Here is a 7,581-nt window from a genome sequence, read left to right on the forward strand (position 1 = left end):
TAAATTAAAAGCGCTATAAAAAAATTAAAATCTAGCAGAATACAAAATTCAGTCTAGAATTACCTGTAGGTCTACCACGAAGTGCAATTCCGAAATTTCGGATCGATATTTCGTGTGATTCGTACCATGAAAAACGTTCATTCCGAAATCGTGCCCGAAAACGGAGAATATCGTTTCGATCGTCCCAAATCGTACCATGAAGTATCCGTTCGTACGTGATTATGACGTTTTGACAGCACGTTTATCGTGATTTAAAGTGCGAAGTAGACGAAACCTAAATAGTTAACTTTTTACTTTCGTAAGTATGGATTTTACGTATATAAGTGCTGTAATATATAAAAAAGTGATTAATTAATAATTCAGTTAATGTGTTACAGTGAATAATGTGATAAAAGTTAAACTAATTAGTGTTTTTAAATATTATTGTGTTCAATGTAACCTACAACTTAGCATTACTTTATTTTGATTTAGTTTCATTATGCCAAGATTGGCTGGAATTTTAGAAGCCCTCAATGAAGAAGAAATTGAAAGACGCAGGTTTAAAAGAAAAATGCGTACTAGGTACCTCCAAAGATCCATTCCCGACTTCGAGTTTGTATCTAAATACAGACTCAGTCGGGAAGTCTTCGAGAATCTTTGTCAGTATGTGGTACGATTATTACCCCTGCCTAAAAATAGTCGAGCAATCGATCCAATAACCAAAGTAAGAACTTATGTACATTTTGTAGATGAAAAAATTTAGTATTTACCTATTATTTAGTATTCCCATATCTATTTTTTTTCAGATTCTCACTGCATTAAATTTTTATGCCAGTGGTAGCTACCAGGGTGCAGTCGGACAAAATTTAGACACCACTATGGCTCAGCAGTCTGTCTCAAACTGCATCAGGGATGTAACAGATGCCCTAAATACTAAGGAAATTTATAAGATTTCCTCAGTCCAGGGAAGACAGGAACATATTGAAGAGAAAGTAAGTTTATGTATATTAAATATGATTAAGATTTAACTTTATAGAATTTTATGCTCTTTGTCGATTTATAATACATATACTATTAATTTAGTTCAGTCAACTATTTGTAGCTGTAAATTTATAAATGATATTGTTGTTAATTTCAGAAATCAGCATAAGTTAATTGATGATTAAATAATCAGTAGTTTATATTTCTTTTTCAGTTTTGCTACACAGTATGGTATCCCTGGTGTTATAGGATGTATCGACAGCACCCATGTAGCTATAATTCGGCCAACAGTCAATGAAGAGAGATTTTTCAATAGAAAACATTACCACTCTTTAAATGTTCAAGTTGTAAGTACAGTATTTTATGTAAAATTTGCATAGTGTATAAATAATTCTCAAGTTATTCATATTTGTCACTATCTGCAAATATCTTTATAATGTTTGTCCTATTTTTTAGATTGCTGACAGTAATTTGAATATTGACGCCTCTTATGGTGGTGCCACTCATGATGCATTCATTTGGGAGCATAACGAGATCAAAGATCATTTGGAGAGTCTTCAAGGAGAAACAACTTATTTGCTGGGTAAATAAATCGTAATTGTTAACTTTGTAGTTGTACTACATATAAAATTGGTGAACAAACAAGAATACAATGTTTTGTCATTCCTTTTCATTATTAGGATGTCATAAAAGATGATTATAGATTGTATTTCAGTATTTTTTATGTTAAATATTATTAGCTGATATTATATTGAATAGTCTATAAGCTATCAAGTGCATTTATCAAATTCCAAGTCTCACAGTTAAGTATGTTTTCTTTTCTTTCAGGTATATAAAGATTAGAAGAGAGCCATACGTTCTATTTATGGTATGGGTTCGAGATAGTCATTATATCAAGGCTTTAAAGAATCAAATATCCTCACCGTTGCCTCACAGTACATTTATGAAATATTATGTATACAAGGAAAAACTTAGATAGTTTCAAGAAACTTAAAGACTGTACAAGTAGAAACTTATGCAATAAAAATATACTAATTTTACCTAAATGCTGTTAAAATTGATATTAAACAAATGTTATGTAAAAAAGCCTATTATAGGATAGATGAATTCATAGATGACAGCAATATAATAAGTTTATTTGAATAAATGATTTTCTATTCTATTCTATTAGAAGTTAAGGCATTACTTATTTACAAAATTAAAAACTTTTTACAATAAAATATTTTTATTTTATAATCACATATATGTAGGTATATATATATATAGATAAAAGTAAAATCAAAATTGTATATTAAACATTTTTTAAAATAACACTAATTATAAATGATTAAACATTCATTCAGAAAAATGTTGTATAAGTATATGCAAACTAAGTAGTGTAGTTCAAGGCGCATTAAATTAATGACCAGTAAAAAACTGTAGTTTAGTACTTTGTGTCTTTGTTAATACTTATATAAAGCTAAGTAACATTTTTATACTCATTATTTAACAAATCAACAAACTAACATAATTCAACAAATCAACAATGATATATATAAAGCTAAGTAACTTTTTTATACTCATTATTTAACAAATCAACAAACTAACAGAATTCAACAAATCAACAATGATATACCTAAAGCTAACTAACTTTTTTATACTCATTATTTAACAAATCAACAAACTAACGTAATTCACAAATCAACAATGATATATCTAAAGCTAACTAACTTTTTTATACTCATTATTTAACAAATCAACAAACTAACAGAATTCAACAAATCAACAATGATATACCTAAAGTAATTCAACAAATCAACAATGATATATCTAAAGCTAACTAACTTTTTTATACTCATTATTTAACAAATCAACAAACTAACGTAATTCAACAAATCAACAATGATATATCTAAAGCTAAGTAACTTTTTTTATACTCATTATTTAACAAATCAACAAACTAACACAAATCAACATTAATCATGTCAAATTAAAAAAAAAAAACAAAATTATTCATTCATATTCAGTCGTCTTAATTCTATTTGTAGACCCTCCAATCCATCCCTTAATACATTTAATTCCTGGAGTGATTGGCGAATCAGCCCTGACTCTACCACCCGTCGATCCTCCGCTGCGATTCGCCGCTCCTCCATTTCGAACAAACGCCTGCGTACACTGCGAGGTCCAATGGCGTCTGCTCGACGGCGTCGTCGCTCTGGACGTGTAGTAGCCGTTGAAGTTCTAAAAAAGTTTTTTTTAAAATAATTATTATCATTATTGTTTTCGGTATGCATGATTGGTACTAATAACAGACTTGATGTCTAGGAATATACTAGTGATTAGGACTATAAGCCCCCATTACTAATAATCTTAATATTTACAGAAATATTTTCATATAACAATAATTTATTATGATATAAATTTTTTAATCAATAATAAGGTATAAGTAAGTGTTATTTATTAGTACTGTCTTATCTTTACTTCTTAGTTAACATTGAAAAACTGTGTATATATAAAAAGGTACCAACTCTGTCTCAACTCATATTTCTGCTATGAAGCAGCTGTTCTTGCATAGCTGTATTTCAGTTTGAAAGGTGGGAAAAGGCTATTTAGGTACCTTATATACAGAAATAAAAGGAATGGTAATGCATGAGGAATACTATGGAAGTCACCATGTATTTTGATGACATCCATTATGTTATATATGTCTAGAGATAACAGTTAGCACTATTTTAGTAATGGTTTTACAACATACCTCTGGAAATGCAGGAACATGTGCATCCGACTGAGGTTCTCCAAAGCCCTCTCCCATGGTATGGTATGGTATGGTATGTTAGACTCCATTCTCCGCAATTAGCCTCACATTCGGGCCGTTGTGCGTGTAGAGCCAGACTACTAACGTAGCCAGCCAAGCTCCTCCCAAAAGCGCAGAAGACTCCTGGTGTCTTCGCAGGCTTCACGGAGCGACCTCACCGTTCCGAGGATTTGTTTTCGTTGTTCGGCCACTGCCGTGCACTCCAGGATTACGTGAGCCGCCGTTTCTTCAGCTTCAAAGCAGCCCCGACAGAGGGGGCTGTCTGTAGCATCAATTTTGTATAAGTGTTTGTTTAAGGAACAGTGGCCCGTTATTGTCCCTATCATTATTTTGAGGTTTTGTCTATCTAGATTAAGTAGACGTGTTGTTAACCGATGGTTCGTTTTTGGAATTGCCACTTTAGATTGTTTGCAATCAGTGGTTAGGTTCCATCTGTGGTTTTGTATTTCGGTGGATCTCTGGCGAATCCAGGTGCGAAATTGCGAGAATGGTATTGGCATGAGCGGGAGGGGGCCTGCAACCACCATGCCGGATCCTACTCTCGCTAGTTCGTCCGCGGCGTCATTGCCATATGATCCGCTGTGCCCCTTTATCCACTGGATAATTACTCCGTTATGCGTTGCAATTTTTTCCAGGGCGATGTGGCACTCGATTATTAGTTTGTTGTTGGATTTTCTGTTCTGTAGTGCTTTAAGCACGGCTGCACTGTCCGATATGAATTTAATGTTGAAATTGTTGACCCCTAACCTGTATACAGCTTTTGCTGCCTCGGTCAGGGCAACACATTCGCACTGAAAGATCGAACTGTGTTTGCCGAGCGGTATAGATATGTTCATGTTGAGGTCAAGGGAATGTGCCCCAGCTCCTGAACCGTTCTGTGTCTTGGAGCCATCTGTGTAGATGCGTAGTTCATTTACTGCAGATTGGTCCCTTTCCTCCTCCTTCAATTGTATTTGGTATTTCCTGTTAAACGAGTGGTATGCTTGAGTTCTGTCACACGGAGCGGCAATCAAAGGTTCATATTCGATTGCTTGGTTCAGGATGGTTGTGTGAGAACTGTAATGGTTTTTGCCCCATAGACCAAGATGGTATAATCTTGTGGCAGCTATAGCTGCTTCTTGCTGTATGTATAGGTCAAGGGGTGTAATGTTAAGGGCTATTTCCATTGCCATTGTTGGGGTTGTTTTCATACATCCAGTAACTGAGGAGCATGCAAGTCTTTGGAAAGATCTTAGTTTGTTGACTGTGGTCGTAAGTTTCGACCTTGTCCACCAAACCAAGGCCCCATACACTAGCATTGGTCTTATTACTGATGTGTATAGCCAGAGAGTTATTTTCGGGGAGACACCCCATTTATTACCAAGCATTTTCCTGCATTGATAGAATGCAATTGTGCTTTTGTTAATTTTGTGATCAAGATGTTTATTCCAGAGAAGTTTTGTCTAGTATGACTCCCAAGTACTTGACCTCCTCCTTAAGTTTAAGCTCTGTATTAAAGAGTTTCGGTAAATTGAAAGTACCTGGAGCTCTTTTGTTGGTGAACATGATGAGTTCTGTTTTAGAAGGATTCACGGAGAGTTCATGGTTTTCGCACCATCTCTCTATTGTTCTGAAGGCTTCTCTCATGCGATCGCATAAGGTTCCCTCAAAATTTCCTGATATAAGTACGGCAATGTCGTCTGCGTAACCTACCGTGTAGAGGTCGTTGTCGTTGAGCTCCTCAATGAGTTCATTAACAACTAAGTTCCACAGGAGTGGCGACAGGACCCCTCCTTGTGGACATCCTCTACTTACGATCCCACGTGTGGTAGTGTTTACGGTGAACTGGATTGCACGGTTTTTCAGCATGTTGTTTATCCATTCTATGAGAGTTGTTGGTACTCCATGTATGGTAAGAGCGCGACTGATACTGGTAAAGTTCGTTTTATCAAAGGCCCCTTCGATGTCTATGAAGGCACCTAGGGTAGGCTGCTTTGAGTTTAGCGAGTTACCAATGCGACTTACGACGCTGTGGAGTGCTGATTCCGTTGATTTGCCTTCACTGTAGGCGTGTTGGTTGGTGTGCAGTGGTTTGTTTATACATATCAGGTCTCTGATCTCTTTGTCGCAAAGCCTCTCCATTGTTTTTAGTAAAAACGATGTGAGACTAATTGGTCGAAAGGACTTGGCCTGTGTGTAGTCACCTCTGCCAGGTTTCGGAATGAAAATTACTTTCACTTCACGCCATTTCAAAGGTATGTATCGGTGAGCTAGGCATGCCCGGAAAAGTTGAACCAAGTGTTCAGCTATTATGTCACCGCTCCATTTCAGGAGAGCCGGAAAAATACCGTCTAGTCCTGCAGCTTTGAAAGGTAGAAATGTGTTGATTGCCCATGTGAGTCTTTCTCTGTTTATTACTCTGCTTGCTATCTCCCAGTCCGAGCTGCTGGTTGTCCTACTTTCCTGGGAATTCCATGAGTGGTCATTGTCCGCAAGGAATCCTGGGAAGTGAGTTGACAGTAGTAGTTCGCAGGTTTCTGTGTCATTTGTTGTGTAGCTATTATCCGATTTTTTAAGACAGCCTATTGTGTGTTCTTTCTCTTTGGAAAGGCAGGCCTTCACTTTGACTGCTTGGTTGTTATTGTCTATGTTGGTACAGAATCGCCTCCAACACTCTTGTCGTCTGTGGCGAATTAGTTTTTTATATTGTTTCCTTTTAGTTGTGTATTTGTCCCAGTCACCTTGTGATCTACTGTTCATAGCTGCGTTGAACAGTTTCCTCAGCTTCCGTCGATGTTTCTCTAGTTCGAAACACCACCAGTGTTGCCTACCTTTGTTTTTGGGTGTGGTAAGAGGGCAAGACTGTTCGTAGCTAGAGGTAAGTATGGACGTAATATTGTTCGCATAGTTGTCTAGTTCCGTTCTGTCAAGGTTGTCAGGGAGGCAGAGTTGTTCCCCTACGTAAGCACTAACTAATCCTATGAATTTGGATTTGTCCGTGTTCCGGGGTATCCGTCTCGGCTGGGGTTTTGGTAGTGATATGTCAATAGTAAAACGGATCCATCTGTGATCGGAGCATGAAAGCTCGCTGGACACATGCCAATCACGAATGGACCCCGAGATGCCTGTTGATGTTAGTGTTAGGTCTATTATGGTTTGTGATCGGGCATTTATGAACGTTGGTTCCGAGCCCTTGTTTTGTAGAGTGAGATTATTACTAAGAATAAAAAGAGCTAATTCCTCACCTCTGTTGTTCGTCTTACTGTTGCCCCACAGCGTGTGGTGCGCGTTGGAGTCAGTGCCGACGACCAGCTCCAGCGTCTCCCTCTCACAGTACTCAGCCAGCTGGCCGAGCTCTGGTGGTGGTATCTCCCCGTCGCTCGGCATGTACGCTGAGGCGAGGACGATGTCGGGGAGGTGTGCTGCACTGGTAATTCTTACTGGTGTTAAATCCCTTGAACAGAATTCGTTGATTAGTGTTGTTTGTACATGGTTGGGTAAGAATACGCATGTTCTTGGTTTACTTACGGAGGTATCCAGTATCACTTTTCCTCCGCTATTTCCGAGACCACAAATTTTGTTCTTCCTGATCCACGGCTCTTGGATCAGGGCTATGGTCTCTGCGTTGTTCTCCAGCACTCTGCGAAGAGAAGCCGTCGCAGTTTGGCTGTGCTGGAGGTTGCACTGCAGGATCTTAGTCTTCCCGTAGGGGGAGGAGTAGAGGACGCTATCGCTAGCTTCGCTCTCTCCCCCCTCCGCCGGAAAGCACTCTTCATCCAGGATGAAATCCGGAGAAGGTGGATCCTGCACTTCCATCGCAGTCGGAGTTACTACTCGTTCTGCCGCAG

General features: G+C 38.0%; 1 pseudogene; it reads left to right on the forward strand.

Annotated features, from left to right (window-relative positions):
• Nucleotides 1–443: 443 nt before the first annotated feature.
• Nucleotides 444–2,563, forward strand: LOC131842593 (putative nuclease HARBI1; annotated as a pseudogene).
• Nucleotides 2,564–7,581: the final 5,018 nt, after the last annotated feature.

This window comes from Achroia grisella, unplaced genomic scaffold (genome assembly GCF_030625045.1).
Source record: "Achroia grisella isolate CSIRO2021 unplaced genomic scaffold, CSIRO_AGI_Agris_v1 utg241, whole genome shotgun sequence".
Taxonomy (NCBI): domain Eukaryota; kingdom Metazoa; phylum Arthropoda; class Insecta; order Lepidoptera; family Pyralidae; genus Achroia; species Achroia grisella.